At 42.8% G+C, this 26,292-nt stretch overlaps 1 protein-coding gene across 1 annotated transcript in view; it reads left to right on the top strand.

The window, feature by feature from the left end:
• gmds (GDP-mannose 4,6-dehydratase) overlaps positions 1-26,292 on the top strand; it is a 181,063-nt gene that overhangs the window by 143,093 nt on the left and 11,678 nt on the right. The gene's annotated exons all lie outside the window — the stretch shown is intronic.

Here is a 26,292-nt window from a genome sequence, read left to right on the forward strand (position 1 = left end):
GATCTTTGTTGTGACATCACAAAGTTACAGAAGTCCTGACAGCTATATAAATAAAATGAAAATATAGCAGATTTCAAGTAAGCCAATTTCTGCAAGGTTGGATGGTGGGTCCAGGTGGGCGGGGCTTGGGGCATGGCTGATAGTGGTTGCTGCTTTGTTGTGACATCTCAGTTTCTGAATACAGGCTGTGTGCATTTCTCTGTGGACTGAGGCTTTGATACTTTCACAGTATTAATATAGAACCTAGACCTGCTTTATAATCAAACTACACATGCACATCTGCCTTTATACTATATGGAGCTTTAACTTGTTTCAGTTTGTTTCTGGCAGATGGTACAAACAAACTACAGTACACAGCCTCAGACTGAAGCTGTTTGACTATAATATGTCATTTATATAGTTCCATACAATTCATAACACAGTGCGGCACATATTTCCTGTTCTATATACCTGACCTTAACATGAATATAACATGCTTTCTCTGCATGTATCTGATTGCCGGTCATTGTGTTTGGGACCATACACCTATCAGCCATAACAGGTCCAGTTGACAGCCGCGGGCTGCTTATTGTATCCTTTTAAACAGCTGGAAACAGGCCAGCAAGCCTCTTTAAGAGTAATGTAGGCTGCATCCTGCCGGTTGGTGCTGATTGGGTGCTCATATTCAGGCTAGTGACCTTGAAAGGTTTTTCTGTAATAGCGAGGGCGTGAGCTGGATCCACTAACTGTGCTAGTAAAGGGAAATTTGCTGAGTGAAAAGCTGCACAAGAGAAGACCATCTGTGTCAGTTTTCATCGGCTTGTACGGGGACAAGAGTGGACAAGAACAAATCAAAAAATGATCCAGCGTATTATCCCTCCATCTCTCTCGAGGTGTGAAGTGTCTTTGACATTTGGGAGGTCTTTCTCTCATCGCTCTGCCCCAGGGATATTGTGGCTGCTCCCCATGGAGGGTGTAGGGTTACCCTGGGGTGTTGTGGCCGAGATTAGCTGTCAGTGTTCTCAGTTTAAAGCCAGGAGCGCCCCTCTACTGAGCTCTGGCCTGGCATGATTAGAGCTGAGATCCAGTTGAGTGACGGTGGAGGATTAGCAAGGAGGCCCTGCTGACTGACTGCTGAGGTGATGGAACCATTGGTCACACACCTGGGCCAGCATTTTCTGTGTGTGTTGGCTCATTCATTCAAAGTCCTAACCCTGAATCCACACTGAAAACTAGTCCAGAGAGTTGTTAAATGATCCAGCAGTGACCTGTCAACACAGAAACAGTTACTGTAGTTATCTTTGGACAAGCGTTACCAGAAAAATAGAAACTCTTCTTCACTGTTGTGCAAATTTTTGCATGGCAGATGAACTGTATTGTATTCCATTACACTATAAAAGAGTTTCTATTGTACTGGTGAAGGCTGCGCATAATGCGGGATCTTCTGTGTTTCACTAATTGGAAGAGGGTCACTACAGAGCAGGGAATTCCAATGAAGTCTTACTCACCAACACCCATTGTGTGATTTCAACACAAATGTGTTGAACGTGTTTCCTTCCTCATATAATATTTGCAAAGTAGATTTTTGGCTGGACTGCAACATTGATTGGCTGGTCCAGTGTTGGAGTTTCCCCATTGGTTGTTGTTTCTTCAAAACGAGTTGTGTTGCCAACTTTTTCAGACTCCTTAAGTGACCTCTTTCCAAATAAAGTTTCTACTCTCTGCTCCTCTACTTTCCAAAGAGGAGAGTCACCATTATTTCCCCAAGTGCGAGGTTGAGCTTTCCTTCCATGGACACACCTCTCCATGCTGACCACACGCCGCCCTCTAACTTTCTCTCTGAGTGATCACTTCATAAGTAAATCCAGCTGAGATCACAGCTCAGTCTTTGTCTGTAACTGATGTGTTCGGTGATGTTATCACATGATGTCGTGATTATAAAATCAACAGCTTGTAAGTGACTGCTGGGCTGAATTTCAGTGACTATTTCAAACTTTCAAACAGCCCCGTTGTTTAACAACAGAAACAGACATGTAAATGAGTTGTAAATTAGAACAGCTTTATTGTGTTTATTGTGGTCAGTCGTGTTAAAATACTGTATTTGTGAGCACAGAGAGGAGGAGAGAAGCAAACACATACGTTTTTTGACCTGGTATTGTTGTTAAAAGTTCTAACCCAGGGTTGTTTACATCCTTGTTTACTTGCTTGTGGTCGTCTTCTTCTCTGCATTTTCTGGTGCATTGCTGTGTGTCTCTGCACATTACCACCAACTGTCCATCACTGGAGTAGTGTTAAACTATTGGCAGGAATGTATAACAAGTCCTGCATGTGTATGAACAATACTATAAAACAGTGCTGTAGCTGAACATATGATTCAGGCCACATGAGCATCAGTTATGAAACAAAAGACCCTAAGATCTCAGAGGACTGACTTGTCCCTTGTCCTTCAGAGAATCAGTCAGAACTGAAAGATGTGGTTCATAAACACACACTTATCTCTGTTTACACCTGCCTGGTTTACTGAGTCTGACCTGATTCTCCTGTTCACGCATGGCACCGATCTCAATATTAAATATGAAGGGTGAAAACTGGAAAACAGGATCTGATTTCAGATCTGTTTACACGTGGAAATGAATTACTGCCACAACCAAAATGATCCAAACCCGGGCAACCCTGCCCCACATGACTTCCTCGTGATCTCATGTGGTGATCTGGCTTTGTTTGCAAATCAGGCCTGAATCTGAAGTTTGTCTCACAGATTGTGATGTGGATCAGTATTAAAAGTGGATATGAACAAGAAGCCAGTAAATCAGAGAAAACTTAATATTTTGTTGTAGGTTTTCTACACATGTTAATATATTCAATGATAATAATTGTCTTCTTCTTTTGTAAATTTTGTCAAATTATAGTGCAGGAGCCCATGGTGATGATGTCAGTTGTTTCCAAAGATATTCCATTTACATTGATATAAAACAGAGAAGTCCTCAGATAAAAGATCAAAAAATTGAAAATATTTGTGATTGGCACATTTTTAATTACTTCCAGTTTCTGTTAATGGAGCATGTGTGTAGCTCAGAGGGAACAGAGGCTAAAAGTCAAACAGATAAACGGTTCAGTTAGAGCGGCCGATTTCTCTGCTCTGTCTCACTACCTCTTTATTTCTATAGTCGGGCTTAAAGAGACTGAAGAGTGTTTAACCTCTGACCCCTTCAGACAGGAAGTGACTGACACAGAGCTCACAGCTCAGCATTGTGCCTCTCCTCAAGTGGAAATACCTGTCATCGAGCATGTGTGTGTGTGTGTTTGTGCATTAAGTATTCAGCTGACTCAGACTCTTGCAGTATCATATTTGCTATTTAAGTGCTAGAAAATTTGGATCCGTGTGGGGTCCCGTGTGCAAAATGTTAGTGTGTGGCAGTACGTGAGAGGAGTGTGTCCTCGGGCTGTGTGCTAATATATATGTAATTCATCATTATCCCTGTCAGTGTGTGTGTCTGACATGAGCTCATTTATCTCCCTAGCCCCTTGGGACAGGAGTGAGCGACCAGAGAGGGGGTTAAAGATGCAGGTGTGCTCCACATGTGGTGCAAGTGTGTGTGCGTGTGTCTTTGTGCCGACTTGCGCACTTGTCTGTGTTTATTTGAGATACGACATCCCGGAGGCTGCAGTGTGTTTTCGTGGAAGCTGTTTACTGGATAGGCAACTTGTTGGTTAAAAAGGAAAAAATAAAATCTAGATTTATGTGAAAGCAAAAGGCTTGTGGCATGAAGCTGTCAGAGTTGCAGGTAAGTTTCAAACTGCACCAACTGTCATGGCTGCTGTTTGTTTCCATTGTATCAGCTCTGCAGAGCTGTCAATCACTTGTCAGCCTGTGGGTTTCTGCCAACACTGAGGTTTGGCTCAGGTGAGCGTCCTCCACCTGAGCCTTCACAAAGGTGTGTTTATGTGCATCATGCTCTAATAGTTATGATTAGTGGTGGTGCAACTTGAAATGAGACCTCGGTTGCCTTCAGATTCACCTTAAAAACCCTCCACCACTTCCCCCTCTCCTTGAAACACATACTTTCATTAGCTAACAACTTCTTTCCAAATCAAACATGGAGGCCACGGTGAGTCACTTGAGCCAGTCGAGTTAAACTCGATGTGCTGTTCATCATGATTCTTTTTGGTTTAGCTCCTGTATTTTTAAGCTGCAGTGCTCTTGTTGTTAATTACCTTAATTGCCTCAATGAGCTGCTGCTGTCGTTTTCTGTGTTGATAAGCTGCTCAAATCAGTTTAAAAACCTCTGCTATACATCAACTTTCCTACCCGGTGAACACCCATGCCTTTCTTACTCCACACCCAGAGTTTGTAATGCTTTGCCTTAAAAATTTGAAACACTAGAAGGTTTTTGACATATGTTATAATTCAAAAAGTTTGGATGTCAGTGCTCTGATTTTGAATTCAGAAATATATCCAGTGTACTGGTTTGATTTGGCTCAAGATTTATAAAAATAAAGGTAAAGTGCAAGTTCAGTGCGTTGGAGAGTTACCTAACAACGTGTCATGTGATTGATAATTGATGTGGGGGTTTTTAAATGCGCTTTCTCTCCTTTGCCTCATTTAAACTTCAACCTGAGAAATTTATTGAAGATCCCAGTATGTCTCCGTTAGCATTGGAAGCACTGATTGTTGATGCAGACCTAGTTTTGGACCATGCCGATTGTGCACGAATGCGTGTGTGCAGTGGTCGTGCAGTGTGTGTCTGCGTGCATGTACACACTTGTGCGTGTCCATGCTAATGCAGCCCGGCTCTCATACTTCCAAGTTCATGTGTCGCTGGAGGGTACAAACTGATGCAAGTTGAGAGACAGCTCTGTGGTTTTTTTTTTTTGTGCAACCTCTCATGCAGACAAGGAGGAGGAGGAGGAAGAGCGGTGATAAATGGGAAGTCATCTCTCAATCTGTCTTTATCTCTCTCCATCCCATCGGTGTTCGCATAACTCTTCCTCTGTCATTTTCTCAGCAGAGCCTTTTTGTACTTATGTCTCTGTCTCAATCACAGTGATGCAACAAGAATGTGTCGGTGACTCCCAGGCGAGATTTTCCCACTTTAACAGACTTTTTTAAATGTCTCATACAGTCTAAAGACAGATGTCCATGTGTTGTTTGATTATAAAGCAGGTCTAGGGTCTATATTAATACTGTGAAAGTATCAAAGCGCTCAGTCCACAGAGAAGTGCACACAGCCTGTACTCAGTAACAGAGTCTTAAAATGAGCCGTCAGGACAAAGCAGTCACCGCTCTCAGCTGCACTCCAAGCCCCGCCCACCTGGACCCACCATCCAAACCTGGCAGGATTTGGTTTCTCTGAGTGTTTACCTAAAATCTGCTATATTTTTGTTTGGATCACTCAGAAAACAGTCAGCCAATCAGAAGAGAGACTCAGTGCTCCAGAGAGAAAACCACAAATATATCTCCTTTTGAATCAACACTTCAAATAAAACACAGGAAAAGAAGAAAATATGGAGCTTTAAATAATCAGACAATTTTAGAGTGAAATGTTTGACAATAATAAGAAATGCACATTGTAATTTTCCAGAACACATCTTGAAATTTCTTGTTTTGTCCAAGTGTCCAAAAAAACCCAAAGATATTGAATTTAAAATGATATAAAACAGAGAACAACAGCACGTCTCAAAATATGAGAAGCTGGAATCCATAACAGTTTGACATTTTGGCTTGATGACTCCAAAGATGAGTCAGAATTGTTGTTGTTTGACTTTCCACCAGTCAATTAATCTACTAATAATTTGAGCACAACATAATTGCGCGATCATCACTCTGACATCACTGCGGTTCAGAGTGGCATGAGTGGGAGGCTGTTTATCTCTGTGGTGCGTTTTGATTGACAGAAAGGGATCACCATCTGAGGTTCCCATGTGTCAAGAAGTACAGATGCAAATTAGGCTTTGTTAGAGTCACGTACCAGCATTCCCTGCAGTTTAGTCACGTACTGTCGATACATGATTGTCTTTTAGTTTTTAAATGTGCAAGTTTATTCTTGCGCCGCACTAACAAGTGTGAAAAGCAGGAGTGCTACATACCACCGTTGCTGCACGGGCCTGTGTGAGTTCGGTATTGAGTGTGTGCGCGCTGCTGCGTGCACGTAAACAGACACACACAAACACACACAGTTTGTAATTCCAGGCCGAGATTTATCTTTGTGTTCATGCAAAGAGAGGAAAGACACTGATCAAATAAATCCTGCTCTTATCTTTGCTCTGACCCTGTGCAACATCCTGCCGCTGCATCAGATCTCATTCTGGCTGGTTAGTGCTGCCATTGTTCATTATTTATTGGCAGCAACTTTTCAAATATCTACACACACACACACACACACACACACACACAGCCCAGACCAAATGTAAAAATGAGAGAGTTCTTGCTGCATAGCAGAAACTGGTATGAAATGATACGTGGCAAAATGTTGGTTGCATTCACACCTGTGAGATTTTGACAGGGCAGTTGCTCTGCCTGTTTTCTTTTTTGTATCCAGACTGCAGGTAGGAATCAAAAGCTCCCACATCAACCCCCTAAAAATAGCCCTGCCTGACACACCACACCTCGGTATCTGTCAACTGCCCGTCCGCGCGCGAGTGCGTGTGCAACAGTCTCAATCCTAAACTTCCTCCTTGCCTCGGATGGCTGTCATTCCAGTAGTGAGATATGCGTAACGAATTCAGCAGAAACGCACCCGGGCGCATATTCTCATACGTCATCAGTCCTGTTGTTGTTGGATGAGGAGCTCAGACAATGGCTCCAGTGATCTGGGGAAATAAAGATGGCGGGTGTTGTGGTAACCTTTTATTACCGTTGGCAAGCAGAGTCAACCCACCTGCTGAGGTCATCAACATGACAAAGACACACCTGACTGATGCAGCTGCTAAATACCGTTTTGCATTGTCAAACTTTATTGAACGTAAAGGACGTCTCCACTCGGGGATACTCCGACACAATTAGATATTCTCACTACGTGATATTGAATGCATTCCTCCCGCCTTTGTGATGAAGTGTTGTGACCTGCCTCCACGACTTCAGTTAGTGATCTCATGAGTCTCACAGGGCGTCTTTTCACTGCTCCCACACACGCTTGAGCTGAACAAAGGCAGAAATACGAACATCACCTGGTAGTTCGCAAGCCCACGTGACACAATGTCGTACAAGGAGTTAGGAAATCCATACGTTGTGATAAAATGTTAAATATAAAGTAACACCACGTCTTTATTTGTAACTGTACGCCACGCACCCAATACAGAAATATGCACATCAATAATAGCAGCATATAATGCAGCATTATTCTCATTGTCTCAGCTCATCACATGCTGCTAATTATACCAAAGGAAAATAACAACTCTATAAACTTTCATGCCCATCTGCTGTCATGTTGTCATATGTCAGTGTGGCTGCAGGAAGGGCTGGAAAATTGTAACCGAAATATATGATATATATATATATCTGCCAAATTATGCTTGCAACATTACGTACCTACGTAATATTGTCATTCCTTTTCCTCCATATTGCAATTTTACTATCGTTATTTTGGTCTTGTCTTTACACAGGCCATGTGTTGGATGTCTGTTTGTCTTGGAAGAGGGACCCCTCCTCTGTTGCTCTTCCTGGGGTTTCTTCCTCTGTTTACCCCGTGATAGGGTCAAAGGGGAAAAGGTGTCGCTGTGCAGACTGTAAACCCTTTAACCTACATTTTTTGATACATGATTTTTGTCTTTTTTAACTGAAAATAAACTAGCTTGATGAGTTGCTTTTGTTAAAAGTTGAAGATGCTGTCTGGAACTGAGGATGAGCAGCATATTTCATTTTCAGTCAGTGGTTTCTGTTTTTAAACTTTAATTAAAAGAATACCAAGAAAAACACACATTCAAACAACAAATCAGGGTAATACATGCACCGTATATCACCTGGGAGTTTTTTTTTGAGCACGTATTTTCTTTAAGCCTAACAGGGACCACTGTTACAAATTCATGTTGTTGTTCAAACCCACAAAACTTCATTTTAACTTGCAGTCAAGGACCCGAGGACTCGAGAGATATAAAACATGTCAGACTGAAACTGTGGGAAAATATGTATAAAGTGACAAGTGTGTACAAAATCACAAGACAGCACGAACATTTTCATCTGACGTTATGGTGCAGCCATGAAAACATGGCGGCTTAAATAATTCACTCAGGGCAAGCAGCATGTATTTTCAATGAAGTGTTGGAACAACAAGCTCAGACATAATATATACGTTTATATGTGATGTTGTCATACAATGTGGAAAATAACATTTTTTCTGACTTCATCGCAGCTTAAGAAGGAAATTCAAGGGGGGAAATGAGGGTTCAAGAGTTTAACACTGTGATATATTTAGTTAGCCTGATGGGTGGTGCCAGGTTGAACAAATGGGCAGCACAGTGAACCCCCATCCTTCACCTCTGTACATACACTAAACTGAATGTCTAGATTAACTCCAGAAAAACAAAGCTTAATGTTACCATTCAGCTTTTCTTTTAATACCAACCTAGTAGGGAATCATTTTGGTCTTAGTTACCTACTTTCCTTAGAAAAAAACAACAGTTTTTAATGTTACAGCTCAATCTTACTACAAGCAAAGGTGGGACAGTAACAGGTTGGCGCAGTATTAATGGGATATGTATAGTAATATATATGTGTTAATTGTAGTGAACCTTTCAAAAACCCAGGGACTTTAAGGTGAGGGCTCGTCCTAGATGAACTATTTTGTACAAGGTGTCGTCCAACTACGTTGGATGGTAAAAGTGTTTCTAACCGTTCTGGAAGATGGAAGGTGGGGCTGAAAACCCCAGCAGACCTTTACTTAAAGAAAGTAGTGTTGCACTCGTTTGTGCACCTGAAAGACGACAGTAGTGGTGTGAAGGATGCAGAAAAGAGCTTGAGAGAGATGTTTGTGGACATTTTTGTTTTTGGAAAAGGGAAAATTGACGGTTGCAGCCGTGACGGCTCTGATGTCGATACAGTATTGGAAGAGGGGCTGTCGGATGCTGTTGGACCCATACGATAAGCTCTGTGGTTGAAGCATACTGACACCTTTAGAGCCGGTGTGGTGAAGTTTGTAGCAGTAGACCAGAGGCACTTGGTTCTCAGGCGTCGCTGAGGAAGCAGAGCTGGTGTTGGGTTTTTATTTCCCTCCATGCAGGCGGTCCAGACTTCATAAATCCACTCCCAGGATCCTTGTAGCGCTGTCTCCACACACAGAATGAGTATTGCAGTTTCTCTGATTGGAAAAGGACGAGACGCGCTCTGTCAGAGCTGCACTCAAACGTCTTAGTTATTGCATAACCTTTCTTCTTGACCCCTCCTTAAATCCGCACCAATCACTGCTTTTACCTTTTTACCGTTACCTGTCTTTCTAATAAACAATAGCACTGGTGATCGACAACTCGTGCACGGACCCAGTGAGAGGCGGTAAGGCTGCAGAAACCACAGTGTCAGGTCCTGCTATGGAGAAAATTCTTCATCCTAACAATGAGAAAAACAGGTATGGCCCCACAGACATGTGTGCTGCTGACATAATGGCTCCTGGCAGGCAGTAACTCATACATTTCTGTCCCTGTGCCCCAGAGAAGATTTTAACAGCATAACTGCGTAATATCTGCTACTTAATGAAGCCTGAAATATGGTGGCTATTTCAGAGTTTCCCAGTATTAAGTTGGAATTCTCTTTAGGCATCAAAGCGCAAGAGGCTCCTCAACCCATCAGCTATTTTATATTCTACTACTTAAAGGAAAATTCAGTTCTTTTACAATGTGGGTCTTGTTTTCATTCTTGTGGTGATTACTCCTTTGGGTTATTTTGACATTTTAACCAGCAGGTTGAGTATAGAGATACTGTGACAGTGCTAGACGATGCTTCCCACCGGCTTTCCCCCCCCTAAAATTCAGCGAGCAGGCTCATTAGCTGATGAGCCACCGGTTTGAATCTGTCAACGCACCATTTGTCAACAGAACAACACAGGCTATAAACTTTAACAGATCTGTCTTGTCGCAAAATAACATATTTCCCAACCTCACTGTAATAAAAACGGGGAGATGAGTGATGGGAAAACCTGTAGAAAGGAAGTGTAATGATGCGTTACTCTCTCAGCTTTTTTCACCCGTATTTCTGCTCATTCTGCTGGTCTCAGAGGGTCACACTATAGTCCCAAACCAGGCCAGGCTCTGGTACTAAGTCCTGTAGTGTGATTAGCACTTGAGCTGACAAAGTTATCAAGAGCCATGAAGAAGAGAGGGCTAGGTTGCAAATCTCTTACCCAGAGCATCAGTCCAACCTACTGAAAAAGACCACAGAGATTCATAATATGAGCTTACAAACTGTTTTCAGGAAGTTCAGTTCAGCCCAATTATGTAACCTAGTTTTTACCAGATGTAAATGTAAAGGTGAAAGTTCAAATTCTCCCAATCTGTCCCTCGTAAACATCCATCGCTTTGCAGTCATTTTTCACGGTTCAACTTTGACCCTCTGTATCTGCATCGGCGGTGTGTGCACATAAGACCGTTACAGTTCTGTTATAGTCTGTGGTCAATGTCATTGAGTTTAATAATGAATCAGCTCCAGTGTAATAGCTGGTTGCTGAATCCTTTAAACAGAAATCCAAACATCCATCATTAACGCAGAGACATTTGGGCAAACGTTTGTCCAGTGTTGCCAGTTTGCAAGTTGAAGAGGAGCGTTTGACTAATGCTGTGTCTCAAGTTGCCTACTTCCATACTAACACTTACTGTTTTGAGTGCGTTCACACTGATTCTGGATGTTTCACTCAAAATGGTCAGAAAATTGAGTGCAAAATGACACTACGTAGCGGAAGGGGAGGGACCGACAGCACATTTTCTAACTTGTGAAAATGGATACCAGAGAAGGAGAACACGTTGTCTGCGCTGGCGGCAGCCTAATTTTCAATGTCACATGACACTTGGCACACACGGGAGAGTGAAACGCTCATTTTGAAGTCGAGCGAGCAAAGCAGCTGGCGGGTGGGCGACGATCACGGTCACATGTTGCGATCATCATTTCCAGTGAGTGCACGACGGCACAACACTACCCTGTTGGAGTTGTTGCGCTACGTCAGTGAGTACTACATGTGAGTATCTGAGCACTGAAGGATTTGAGACACAGCATCAAACATCCTCGCATTATTCATTGGATAGAGTTCCAGCTATTGATTTTTAGGTTACGGATTTTAAATCTGCCTGACACGTCATGTGGTGATGCTGCTTGTTCTCATTCAGTTGTTTTACAAAATAATAGACGAGTTGAATGGACATTTTTTTGGATGTTTTTACCCCGAAAGTCCATCATAACCAAGAAAGAAAGACGGACACAACCATTCATGGTCATGAATAAAATGGAATTTTCCTTTTACTTTTTATGTCACAAAATTCATCAGGCTGAGTAAATGACCTGCCAAGCCTAGCGAGCCACTAAATATGTTGAACTGGATTCACAGATCTGAGGCCGAGGTATTCACCTTCATTTGTCAGTTATCATTCAGTTAAATATGGTTTTGGATAACGCGGGGCCGGTCTGGTCGGTAGGGACAGGGAGGAATGAGCAGCTATTATTATCCTGCTTTATGTCTCTGGCAGTGCAGCGGTGTCAGTCAGAGGCCGGCGGTGGAAGCCAGGGGGGCCGGTTAGGACTGCTGGCTCTCCGAGGTGCTTCATCTCGGGGCCGAGGCAGCGAGACCTCTAACTGAACCGCAGCTGTTTGGACGGAGAAGTGCTGAGGCAGCAAAACTCAGCCTATTTCACTGGGTGGAGTTCCCATACTGTACTATAGGTCTTAAAACGAGAAGCGCTGGCGGTCGGCGGCGAGCCAGTTTATGACTTTATTATCGCGCAAACGTCATCCCGAAGCTCAGATTCACACATCATTGTCAATTATTGTGTTTTATTCCACGTTTGATTCTCAGTGGCAGTAGTTAGCGCCGGCATCTGTGATCAATTTACGATTTATGTGTCAGAAATTAGTCTTGTGTTTTAAAAAGCAGCGTGTGTCTGTGTTTCACCCCGTTGCGATGGGTGTTGGCGAGCAGACCGAGCTCCAGGATTCCTTAGATTCCTCTCAGTAGAAGCCAGCGATAAGGGGAAACGCGAGGTAAGGAGAGACCTCAGTGTTCTGACAGCAGTTTGCCTCGATGATGGATTGAGGTGAATGTTTGAACACCAGACAGACATAAAGAAGCAAATGGCTTTTATGAGCAGCATGATTTATCCATCGAACAAGCTTTGTCGAGCTGCGCCGGCTGAATTTATGGCACTTGACACACGAAACGGGCTATCAGCGCAGAGTTTGGATGTTTGGCAGAGGCCCACGGTACTTTCACACAAAGGAAGCATGAAATATTAGCATTATTTTAAAAGGTTTCCGTATATTAGGGAGGAATTGGGTGTCCCTTTCCAAGATGGTTCACAGTAAAGCCATTCACTCTTCCCTTACCTGGAATTCTGCTGTCTGGAAAGATTGCTGACAGCCAGTCTGCTCTCTGCTGCTGCTGCTGCTGCTGCTGCTGCTCTGGATGGAAAATGATAAAGAGCGATAAAAGACAAGGTTGCAGAAGTGGTCGCACATTTTCACTCATAGGTGAAATTTGTCAGTGTCCAGTGCGACTTGTCAGCCAGTTTCCATGGATATTTAGCTTGGCTTTTTCAGGAATCCCGACTCAGATCCCCAAACTTCTCATCAAACTTTTTTATCCCTCCACAGCCAGGGCCGGAGGTATTATGGTTTTAAGTTGTTCGTCTGCCCTCATGGAACTTCTTCAAGCATTCAATTGGACTCAAGGGTGAAGTGATTAGATTTTACTGGTTAAAGGTCAAAGGTCAAAGTCAGTTCGACCTCACAAAACATGGTTTTGGTCTTGTGAATGCGAGATCTCATTGCTCACATTATCATAGACCTGCTTATCTGATGATGGCCAATCAGTTCCTTGACTTCCTCTGTGTTCATGTACAATAACTATGACTCTGTTGATGAAGCCATTCTCTCCTTCTCACTCCATCTGTGTTCATTTAGTGAAAACATGAAGTTTTTATAAAGAAAAAAAAAAAAAAACACTTCCAAAGCTTGTAGTGCATAAACAGAGTAAATAATACATTTTATACGATTATATTTTAAAAAGCAGTGATGACAAAAACGAAAACACTCACACCCACTGGAGGACGTTGGCTGTAGATCCAACAGACTGTAGATCCAAATAAACGTCTAAACTGCCAGGGATTCAATGTTTGTGTGTGAGAAAATGATCACCTGTCAGTCTCGGTGTCATTAAGCTCTTGCTCCCATGTTTGATTGAGAGTCAAACTATAATTAAAAAGGATTATGTACTTGAGGAACTAAAGCATGATCAAAAGCAGATTTGTGTTGAGGGAGAGCACACTTCACCCACACGCACATGTTAGGTTCGGGTGCGGTTTTCTATAGAAGCGATGATTTAAAACGCGGCTCTGCTGTCAGCCATGAGTATATCATAGTAAGTGGCTTGTTTGGCTCATATTCGTTTTGCTTGAGCAGCCACACGTAGTTAGAGTTGGGTTATGCGTAGTTTGGTTAAAAAGGATTTTTCCCCGCTGCTCGTTTCGTGTTAATCATATCCTCAGCGTTTTTCAACACTGGAGTCGTCTCAAAAAGTTTATCTTGCGGACGTGAGTTTTAATCCTTTCAACTTCTGTGAAATAAATAAATATTTCAATACTCATGAGCCTTAGCAATCATTGCTGCAGTGTGGAAGCCAATCGGAGACTTGGATCAGAGCTGTGGAAAATTCACAAAAACACTTTGTTGTTGCAACTGTAAACAAGACACAGAACCAGAGCTGATGAATTCACCAAAAATGTATTTCAAATCAAAATATGACCTGATTTTAACTTCTGAATGTTTTTATCGGGTTTCTACTAAGTCAGATCTTGAGCTTCACCTCACCACTACTGCTACACGCAACGGATCTTAAGCTACCATCACCAACAATCTTCTGAGGAGCAGTCGTTGACTTTTCTTGTTGGCTCTTTATGTCCACATGATTTTACCTCTGATATTTATCTTTTGTACTGATGATACAATCAGCAAAGTTTCATCTCCATCCAACTGTCCATCATCTTAATATTTTGCCCTTTTCCAATGCAGGAACTTGACGAAATGTAACACTTAGCTGCTGTCATGCGCCTTCCAGGGGATGATACTAAACGGAGGTTCCAGGTGCTTTCAAGGGGTCGCTGGTAGTTCTGACGATTGAGACCGGTCACGCAGACGTGTCGTCACATCACAACTAGGACGACTACAGCAAATGCATCAGCAGACCTTAAGCAGAGAAATTAAATTAAACATGCAGCTAAACAGAATGGGGACAAAATTAAGAGCCTGTAGAAACATTATAGAAAAATACAGCATTTGAAAACGGACAAAGTAGTTTGATGTGCTGGACACTTTTATCACACATTGGATTCTTTTACAGTGTGTAAACGAGCATCTTATACAGCACATAAAGATTATGAGGTCAGTTCTGCTTTTGCCTCTTGATTAAAAAAAAAAAATTAAAAAAAGGAGAATTTTATGAAATGTAGAAATGTAAGAAAGAACCTAAAACCAAAGGCTCCCGAGCATCTTCAATATTCAGACTATGAGAAGCTCCAGGTTACAGTTCAGGTTCCTGCAGCAGAAAGTGAAAAGAACTTTTGCTTCTGAACTCCCAAAATAACTTCTCCTGCTTGGCAATATTATTGTAAAACAGTCGTTTTTTTTTTCTTTGCAGGAGGTCATCACAGGTGCAGCGTTACCTCCCAGTAGCCTGACCCTCCGCGGCACTAAAATACAGCCTTAATCCGGGGTGTAACAGAGACACACCAACACAATGACGCGAAGAGGCCGGCAGTGCTTTAAACATGTTTTTAACCATGTCCAACTCTTTGTGTGAGCGGTCCCTGAGATCAGAGAACTGCCTGTCAAGGGGACACTAAAACGGGTGTGTGGCTGAGAGAGGAGAGGGGGGTGGGAGAGAGTGTGGGAGAGAAGACGGAGGGTTTCCGACGGATACCACTCCCTCGCCACGCGTGAACTGATGTGAATTTAGATGACAGGAGGCTGTAACCCCTGGGAAAGGATCTGTACGAGGGGAAAAAGGGACAGAGAGGGCTGAAAAATGGGATTGACCCTTAACCCCTCGGAGTTGGTAATGCGATACTGGTATCTCTATTGTGGAGGGAGAGGGGTGGGGAGGAGGTCACCGGGGGAAAGGGAAGGTAGCAGCCACGCCACACTGCTGATTAGAACTTCCTGTGGTCAGCCACAGTGTTGCAGCTCGAAAACACACAAACATTAAGCGTACACTCGCAGGCACTTTTCAGACAAACAGAACATTGAAACGTGTAAAACCAGAACAAACCGTGCACTTTAAAAACCATCACACGCTGCAGTCAGAATCACAGTATATCTCAAGTTAGTCAGGGCTGGACTGCAGGAAAAAAATCCCCTTCTACAAACACACCAACTATTGTGCGTGATCTACAGACATTTGCAAATATTGGACAAAAAAGCCAAGCGGAGCCAAAATAGCCTTTTTTTCCTAAGATTTCTTTTAATTTCAAACACGATCGGAGCTTAAAACTGGTTTAAAAAAAAAAAAAAAAAAGCCTTAAAATTAGCATTGAAATTTTAGAAACTTGAGATAGAAGTTCATGAAACTAGAATTTGTCTTTCAACTAGTTCAACTAAATTTAGGTGTCACCGAGACATCAATTCTTCTGCTTCTCCACACACCAGTGAGGAGCCTCGCCAGGAGGCTGGCACAGCGGGGGAAGTGGACCTGGGGCTCTGCTCTGCTACTTTTGCCTCAGGTGCACTCAGCAGTTTTTTTTTTTTTTTTTAAATAAGAAAAAGCATCAACTTTTCTCTTAATATGCGTTTGTGAGTGTGACATTTGTGCAGTTGACTTTTTCGACAGCTTTAGCAGAAAAGGGGGTAGAAACTATTCAAGTTTAGGAAAAGCTTCATTGAAACAAGATTAATCATCCAATGCAAATAGTGCTTGACACGCTAATTGACCTTTTAATAAGGAAAATACTCCCTTTTTTACATTGCAGTCATACTATGCCGGTGTGTTGTATCATGAAATAAGTTTTGCTGATAAAAATCAATGAGATATGTCAAATCTGGAAGATACCATGATGGAAATCACTGCGACTTTGTTCTCTAAGCTGCCATCTCTTGCACGGATGCATCTACATATAAATCGTTTATTTTTCTCTCTTGACCTTTATTGTTTTAGCCCATTAACATTTCAAGAAAATATGGAAACAAAAGGGATCTTATCTACAGGGAGCTCATTGTACAGAGGAGCCAAGCGTCACTGATACCAACGGTCAAAAAGCATGCAAAACAGCCCAGGTTCGTTGCGTCATCGCTAACCTACAAGGATTTGAATAATGGCAGGGTAGGAAGGAATGATTTATTTTTTTGGATGCCTTCCGTCTTCCCCAACTCTGCAAAACGTCCGTAGTCCTCTTGAAATCCCGTTTTCTGTCTTCAATAGCTTTGAGAAAATGAGGTGGGTTTGTTCGTGCTGCAGCTTCACATGCATTGTAAATTGTCCTGAAATAATAAATCCTGAAAATATGATAGATCATCCAACAAGTGTCGAGAGAATCTGTCCGTGGAAATAAGTGAAATTACAGCACAGAATCACAGTTGACAACCTGTTCTGAGGAAAACGAGCTATTCAGGCTCTGTTCAAGAACTTTGTAATAAGTAGAACCAGACTGCACTCCAACAGCTTTTCTTAATTATTAATTAATATACCTCATTTTGTCACTCCTCAGGTAGGAAACAACTCAATCAACTTTTACAAGTCTGAGTGGAGAGGTTGGGCTCTCGGGGCAGAAACTTGACTCCACAGTGATTTATTGTTTAACTGAGCTGACTCGTTAAAGTTAGCTCTAACTGATGCCATAAAAAGCCTGGCCGCCAGCCAAACTCTGGGTTGTGTAACAGCACAGGTTTAGGCTGCAAACTGCCCTACCTGAGAAAATGAGACTACCCCAAACTGAGCTGTGTTTTCTGATTTGGCTTTTGTCTGCTCGGCACTGAGAGTGTGAGACTGACTGAAAGAGGGACCGCTGGACTTCCAGACCGGAGCAGTTTGTGGAAGGGGCTTTATTCTGCTTGTAGCAGAAAGAGAAAGAGAGATTGTGGATTGTGTGTCTGAGTGTGTGTGTCTGGCAGTTTGGTATTTCCTGAAGGAGTTTCCTCCTACCGTCAGAGCGGAACCACCCTGGGCCCCTCAGCAGTCCAACCCACAGACTGACCCGGTACTGCTCCCAGAGAGAAGCAGAAAGCCATGGCAGTAGTTTTGGAGCCACGCTGGATATGAAGGTGCACAAATATAAAGAAGCATTGATAAAGATGGTGAGAAACAGTGGAGTAGATTATTATTAAGGCAGGAACGAGCGGCCTCGCCAAGCCAAGCCAATGTCTCCAGTTCTGCTTCAGGCTACAGGCAGCCATCCAGCGGTCTGAGAGTCTGCTTGTTTTTATGCTGCCCATATAAGCACACTGTACCGTTATTTGTGTTTGACGGATAGGTGTATCTCCAGCACCTTACTGTAATTCATTGGGCACGGTCTGCCCCAGAGATAGCGAGGGAGCAGCGAGGGTTGTGGGCCAGGATTCCTGTGCTATCAGCCCGCCCCGCTCTGTGCAGGGCCTGACGAGAGAAACCTGCCAGACGAGGAAGAAAGAGAAGCGGGGAGGGAGAGAGGGAGAGGGAGGCTTGTTGACAGGGTGAGGGAGAAAAGGGTGAGTTATGTCAGCCTGTGTCTTTGCCCCCTGGTCCCAGCTGGGCTTGATTACCCAGAGTTCTCCACTGAGCAGCTTTGGGGAACATGGCTGCCGGACGGTCAGATGCACCGAGCCTCCACGGGAGAGGAAGGGAGAATGTGGGCAGGATTTCAGACCTCAGCGCTCAGGGTGGACTCGGACCTGTGCTCCCTCTTACAGCAAGGACATTTTTTATACATGATGCTCTTTTATGTTTTCACCGTTGCACTGTGACGAGAAAGAGAATTAAAGAAAATCAATATTACAAATGTAGTTTAGTTCCTAATGGTTATCTCAGGTTCTATATGCATTGTTTTTGCACAATAGAGTTTGGACTACATTTCCCATAAAGCCTGCAGCTTCCTACCCCTATAAGAATATTAAAACTTGCTAGCCTTGTCCCCTAGAAATCACTGTACTAAGATATAGATATAAATCTTCCATCACAAAATGTGTTTTTATATCATAATATTGATATCCTCTGTTGTGGTGCATTGATAACATACCAATGGATTGTAAACTCAGTGTAAACTCTGATGCTTGACAAATTTTTATTTTATCACGATATATACAGTAAATTGTCATATTGCCCAACAACTTGGCCATGGCATCATCACGAGTGTGTGTTTGCTGAACTGCCACCTATATTGTTTAGGTTTGGTTATGTGTATGCAAATAAAAATACTTTGCTGTGTTTAGGAAGTAGGTTTTGAGGTCATACGGACACAGTCACATCACTTCTGCTTTTGTTACTCAGACAGGTTAGCCTTTATTAGCACAAATACAAGATGTCACTTGTCAGATGTAAATGTATTTAGTTGGATGGATTTGGACATGGTCCAACATGTGAGGAGGATTGAAGTCTCACTCAAGTCTCTGGCAGAGGTTGGTGAGGTAGCTTAGAAGCTCTAACTGTGGCCTGGATGAGATTCACCCTGACATGCTGAAGATTGTTGGCTCTGGACGTTGTTGAGATGTTTTGGCTGATATGCCTCTTCGTTGGTACATGGAGATTGGGGACAGCGCCGTTGGACTGGCAAACCAGACTGGTAGTTCCAATATTTAAGAGGGTCTGGTGGATGTGCACCCTATAATCTGGGTATCACACCGTTCAGCCTACCCGGGAAAGCTTATGCAGGGATCTCGACCGATAGTCGGACCTTGGATCCAGGAGTGATGCAGTTTCTGATCCAGTTTCTCTGGAACAGTGGTCCAAGTCTTAGCTTATGGAACGTTAGTTTGGGAACTTGCTCATCCAGTCTGTTTTGTGGACTTGATGAAGGCTTGTCCTTTGGGGAGTCTTTAAGTGGATACTGACGCCATGGTTCCCTGTCTGTAAAGGGTGAAATGTTCCCTTCAGATTGGACTGAGTTGTCGCCTCAAGCGGAGGAGGTTGAGTATCTCAGGGTCATGGTTAGAAGAGAGGCTAAAACAGAGCGTGAGTCTGACAGGTGGGCTGATGTAGCGTCAGTGGTAATGCGGACATTGTACCGGACCATTGTGGTGAAAATACGAATCTGAGCTGGAAGGCATAGCTTTCCATTCACCAGATGAGCTAAACCCTCACCTGTGGTCATGAGCTCTGGGGTTGTGACCGAAATCATGAGATTGCAGATACAAGTGGCCGAAATGACGTTTCTGCCCGAAGTGGCCGGCTCACCCTAGATAGAGTAAGGAGCTCAGACATCCAGAGAGAACACGGGGTGTAGCTGCTGCTCCTCCATGTTGAGTGGAGCAAGTTGAGGTAGATCCTGAGGGCCTTCCATTAGAGGTTTTCCAGGCACATCCAGATGGTAGGAGGCCCCAGAGTAGACCCAGAACCTGCTGGAGAGACTACATATCTCATCTGGCCTGGGAACACCTCGGTGTCCTCCAGGAGGAGCTAGAAAGCTCAGCTGGGGAGGTGGACATCTGGACTACCTTGTGACCCAACTCCAGATAATTGAGAGAAAACGGATGGATGGATGGATGAATGTGCATGGGAGCAAGAGTGACTTTCAAACACAGTCAATATTTCAAAATGGTTGTTATGTGAGTACTAGTGAATGAAATTCTGATGTAGAAAAATGTAAAGGTGTTTTTTTCAAAAATGTGTTATTTTAAAATTGTATTTGTCAGTTTGGGAAACTAAATGATAAATACACTCTGCTTGAGATGATGCCAAACTCTGCACAAACACCCTCCTGGTGGCTCTTTATTGTTACTGTGTCTTTATTGTGGGGACAGACGGAGAAAACAGGAGCACAGCTAAGAGTCGAGAGTCTGAGAATGGCAGGAAAGGCAGGAAGGAAGGAAAAGAAAGGAGGACAGTGAGTGAAGGATGGAGGTGTAGTACTGGCTCAGAGCGAGTCGCTGAGATTTTTAATGTGTGTCTGTGTGTGTGTGTGTGTGTGTGTGTGTGTGTGTGTGTGTGTGTGTGTGTGTGTGTGTGTGTGAGTGTGTGAGTGAGTATGTGAGAGTATGGGGTTTAGACTGAGAGGTTAATTGTAGTGTGACCTCTCTAATGTCTTTCCCTGGCTTGTTATCTTGATTGGGTAATTAATTCTGGGGTTGCTCTTTTCAGTTGCCCTAGTGTTCACACACTCATATGTCTCTCTTTCACACACACACACATACACACACAGAGACACACTTTCGAACCCTTCTTAACTCAGGAGCCCCCACATTCCTATAACCCTAAGGCTGCTCTGTCGCATTAGTTTTCCTCTCTCTCTCTCTCTCTCTCTCTCTCTCTCTTCTCCCTCCCTCTCTCTCGCTCTTGCTCAATTTATTTCTCTTTCTCACTCAGTCATTCTCTGAGCTTGCTCATCTGTCATTCTGTTTTCCCTCCCACCTCCAACCTCCCTCCTCACTGCCTTGCTCAACCCAAATCGTGGAGGTAACGTATGCAGATCTTTTAAAAGCAGCAGCACCAAAATGTGGAAATACTCTATTCCAGGTAAAAGTCTTCTATTAAAAAGATTACTTAAAGAAACAGTTGGCTTTATTTATGTAGCTCAGGCCACGATCTCTGTCAGGTGCAATAGAATTGTACTCACCAAAGGCATCGCTGAAATCTTGAAATGTTGCAGTTTTGCTAAAAATACCTACAAACACAAGCAGTCAGACAATCAGACCGGTTGTAAACAAGATTATCACCAGATTATCTCAGCAATTTAATTTGAAGGTTAAACCGAAAGCAAACACACCCGTCATGTTGCCGATGATCCCTTATTATACGACAAAACCATGCGTGTACACAGTGGTTGTTCAGTTGGAAAATCAATCTTTAAACTGTGATTGATGTTTATGAGCAAATACTAATCGTTCAGGTAATACCTGTAAGGCTCATCTTTTGTTGCTGAACCAATGGCCAGAACAGACAGCAGAAATAAATGCAAAATGTAATATATCATCGTGCTCCTTTTAAGTATAGAAGTATTATCAATAAAATGTTCTAAGAGCATCAAAAGTTTCAGCTCTGTTTTGCAAAATGTCTCCTTTCAAAGAATTCTGTTATAGTATAAGTGCGCTGTATATTTATGGCAGCAACGTGCCTTCAGAACAGCAACAGGCCAATCTTTGCTTCACCAGTCGTACATACAGCATTACCCTCAGCCTAACTGGAGATGAAGTGCAGACACAGCAGAGTGCAGCTTTAATTACACCATTAACGACGCAGGAACACACATAAAATGAGACTTGTATCCACAGGTCTGTTGCCCCTCGCGCGCGCTGCAGTGCTCTGCTACACACCTGCTCTCCAGAATTCTTATGAGCGATGCATTAACGTACAAGCAGCATTTTATTGTAGTTGGTTGGGCTCATTTTAAAAGCATATTCCTGTATATTTGATTAACCGACACACATTCGTAAGGCAGCAAGTGCTTTTCTACAAAGTAAATGTTGATTGCAACTGTCAAATGCATTTGCAGTAAAAAGTTGTAAAAGTGTAAAGGACCATAAAATGGAAACAATGGAGAGAAAATGTCTACTTTAGGAAAGTGCTGGATGCTGAAAGTGCCCCCCCCCCTTCACAACTCTTTGGATTGTGTAGCATGCTCGGGATGGAGCGACCACTTCCTCTGAGCGGCAGACGGCTCGGTGTTTTTCTCCCCGGCCTTATCACTCTATCACCAGCCAACAGACATAGACAGAGAGAGTTAGTGTGAGAGAGAACGAGTGAAGGGGTGAATTTTCTCCCCTCTCTCTCTCTCTCTCTCTCTCCCTCTCTCTCTCTCTCAGGTTCTGACTCTCCCTGTTTGGGCACGATGAGAACAGCAGATTATTGGGGCTGATAAGATGAGGAATGCCGCTCGGAGAGGAAACAGCGTTCTGGAGGAGATGCAGCCTATAGAGGACTGTTGCCTCGTCCTCCCCGTATGTCATCCAACACCAACATCGGCCTTTTCCTCTCCCTCTATCTCCCTCCACGCTGCAGCGGCAGGGTAGAAACACCAAGGGGAAGAAGCCAAGGGAGCAGGGATTGAAATCCGTTGACCCAGGACCGATGGGCATGCCTATTCAAGCCTCCCTCTTTTTCTCCTGCTTTTATCACTCTGTCTATTCCTGCTCTTCTTACTTCATGTCTGTCCTCTAATAAGATACTAAATTTATGACTGTGGAGCCAATATCACTGCAAAAAAAAAAAATATATAAAACAATATGTTAGCATTGAATTTTGTGATTTTTCAGCACATTGTAGACAAAAAAAAATCCTGTAGACAAATACCTCTTGAGCAATGAAATCCAAAACTTTCCTTTGGCTGCAGGCTGCCAGAGGGAAATGCAGAAAGATGGTATTTCTATTACTTTGGTTGAAGTAACTATTTAAAAGATACGATTCATTACATTATGAGTCTTAAAACGTTTAAAATAAAACTTCGACATTGAAGTTAGTTTGCACTTGAGTCGAACTGGAATCTGTTGTTATTGAATCTTTTTTATTTGTCTCTTTTGAAAATCCTTATTTAACTTCAGCTTTTTAAGAAAAGTTCTGAAAATGAAACTACAACTCAGCTAACATAGCTAGAAATTAACTAGAATTTAAAGAAGTAAAATTCAAGTTCTCTGAGAGAGATTACTTATCTAAGCCAGTGACTCTCAAACCTTTTCCAACCTTGTCATTGGTTGCATGTGTCTATGTGTCAGCAGCTCAGCTGGTCTTTATCTTTTCGCTGACTGTTTAAGAAAGATTTTCGTGAAGCAGAAATATGTCATGTCTTTCCATCTTTTGATTCATGTTGCAGCCCATTAGATTTTATTTTCAACCCCTCACAGAGTCCAGAGCCCCGGGTTTGGAACCAGTTGTACCTGAATACCTGAAAGATTCAGATTCAGAGCTTAACAATTCCAGATATTTTAGAAACTTGGAAATGAATCAAGAACTCAACCAACACTGCTCAGAAATAATGAAATACTATTTTTATGTCCTCAATTCAGTTCACAGTTCACCACAGCACACACACACACTCCTCATACCTGATTCAAACTACGTTGAATCAGCGAATGTTTAGAGCGTGTACACTTTCTTTATGAGACAAAGAAAGTGCCTCCAGCTTCCTCTTAACCTGGAGCGAACCTGACAAGATGCAGAGAATGAGCGGTGGCTGACGAGATTTAAAGGAGGGAGGAGGTTGCGCGTTCTGCGTTGTTCGCAGAGCAGCTGGGGTGAGGAACCGGAGAGCGGGAGAAACAAAGAACAGGAGACTAATAAATAGTGCGTTGGGAGCTGAGAGTTGCAGACAGTGGATTTTGTGTGGAACCACCTCGCTTAACCCCGACACCGCCGAGAGCTCAGCCAGGGCCTGAACTAGATCACATACATCACATCCCCCTGTGTGTGTGTGTGTGTGTGTGTGTGTGTGTGTGTGTGTGTGTGCGCGCGTGTGTGCGCGTGCGTGTGTGTGCGTGTGTGTGTGCGCACTACCCTTCACCTCTGTATCACTGTCCCTCACATCTAACATGGATGTGACCTTTACCAAAACAGCTCCTAAAATGGGGGCTAGTATGTAACCTAACCTAAGTGTGTGATGTGTGGTTGTGTATCATGGAGGCTGGTGGTTTGTCTGATAAAGGTCGAGTGTGTAGGGCAGGGTGCAGTTTAGACTTTTTGGTGGCCCTTTAATGGAAAATTCAGTTTTGTATCGTCCTGGATTTTTTCATGTTGCAGCGTTGTCCATCAGTTCTCTTGACTCTACTCATCATTGATGATGTTGTTGTTGAACTGTAGTCTTAATATGTGAAAAAACTACAAAGTAGCTGGTGGTTCTGTCTCACTGAACATCTGATGTGGAGTTCACATTTAAACACAGGATCCTGAAGCTGCTCTCAACAATTAGATTTTTCACAGTTAAGATGCTTAGGTGGATGGATGGATGGATGATGGATGATGGATGGATGATGGATGATGGATGGATGGATGGATGGATGGATGGATGGTTCCTCTGTACATGAGATATTACAATACATAAAGACAAAATAAGTACAATTACATATCAACTTAAGAGGTCAGCACTAACTAATAATCTAAGGTAAATCAAGCTGACATTACTTCCTGTTACTTTATTTGTGCCTCCACCATCTCTTCACTTTATTTAACATAGGAATCTAATGAAACATAATACAAATAAACATTCAAAGTCATCCAACAATAAAAAGGCTTATCAAATAACTGCTATAATATTAACCAAAATAAAATAACATAAGGTTTGAAAAGTCCATTCTTCAACTCGCAGTGGTTCTTTGTTCTCAGTGGTTCGGAGGGAAAGGGCTTTGCAGACAGAAGGGCGGGGTTACATAACTTCCTGGGTGTGGTTAATAGGATGACAGGTGATTTTCAAGTGAGGCCGGGTATCAGACTTGTGCTTTAACAATATGTTTTGTTGTTAATGCTTTTAAGTGTTCTCTGGTGATAGCGCCCCGCGCAGTCTGCTTTGACAGTGCTGTATTTGACTGTGGTCATGTCAATAAAGCCTCTTTGAATTTGAAAATTTGAATATAAAAAGAGGACAGACATGGGAAGAAACAGGAGCAGTACATTTTCCTGTACGATAGGGGAATACACCAACATGTCACTTTCAGTTTTACCTCCAGACGTAGTGTTTTACGGCATCTGACGGAGCTGTCTCGTGTTTCTTGCTCTGTTGAACTTGGCTGGAGCGATGCTGCTTATTACTTTGGTAGGTACAATGTTAAGCAACAGAAACGATTGCAAAAAAACCACCAAATAAAGAGCAAAGTGTTTTGAGAACACTTCATATGAACAGGTTGAGCCCATTTATGTGGAGTTGTGCAAGAAAACAAGAGAACCTCCGTGTCCGTAACTCCCATATTTAATCAGTAGAAACTGCGATAATGATAGAAAAGCTAAGATGCTGTGAGCCGAGCACAAGATGGATATTTATATATCTGTGCTACAGTTGATTCATTTTACATTATCTTTAGGTTATCTTTCTCTTTATTTCTTTTTGTGATCTGTCATCTAATGGTAGATTAATCATGATGCAGTTGTGTGAGAGTTGTGAATGGGAGTTGAGCAAATATTCACATCACATTTTTTTCAAATCATGACGGCACATGCATCCAGAGACACGGATTTGTGTCATTTTGTAAGGATTCTTCAGGTAGTTTGACGCTGATCCAAATGAGCAGTTTGTCGGTTTTGTGATGTCGTATCCACTTTAAAAAAAAAAAAAAAAAAAAAGTTTTTAAGTTGTTTTCAGCTTCTTCATCAGTGTTTTTTAGAGAGTAAAACTGAGAGAACAAGAAGCTGCTGAACAATCATCATCTACCTAAACGCTCAGGCTCGATGTCAAAAACCCAGACAGGCCCCTTCACTGCTTTACTGAGATTACACCACAATTAAGATAAGACTGGATGACATTTTCCTCTCTGTCTTTCCCTCCCTCTCCCTCTTTCTCTCTCTCTCTCTCTCTCTCTCTCTCTCTCTCTCTCTCTCTCTCTTTCTTTTTGTAGTATGATTGTAAAGAATGTTGTTTAAAGATTGTTTAAAGAAGGGAAATTGTGTTCGCCCTTTGATGTCTCCTGAAATGTGAAACACCCAGAGGCTGATAGAAAGGCTCAACACCCGACACACACTCTCTCACACACACACACACACACACACACACACACACACACACACACACACAGAGTCTGTGTTACACAAAGCGCTACTTCACCCAAACTTTATTATACAAACGCGCAAACAGACTAAACACACATTTCACTTTTCACTGGAAATGACTTAACTGCTCAGTTTCAGTTTGACCTCAGTGGAAGTGAACAGTCACCTGAGCCGCTCCCTCTTCTCCTCTCCCTCTCTCTCTATCTCCCCGCTCTCTCCCTCCCTCCATCTCTCCCTCTCTCAGTCTGCAGCTTTCTGCTGACTCCAGGAATTATGATCTGTTTCCCGTCCGCAGGAATAATAGAATACAGGAGGGGGAAGGGGG

This window comes from Seriola lalandi, unplaced genomic scaffold, assembly GCF_002814215.2.
Source record: "Seriola lalandi dorsalis isolate HSWRI2012SDOR001 ecotype SW California unplaced genomic scaffold, Sedor1 jcf7180002054885, whole genome shotgun sequence".
Lineage (NCBI taxonomy): Eukaryota > Metazoa > Chordata > Actinopteri > Carangiformes > Carangidae > Seriola > Seriola lalandi.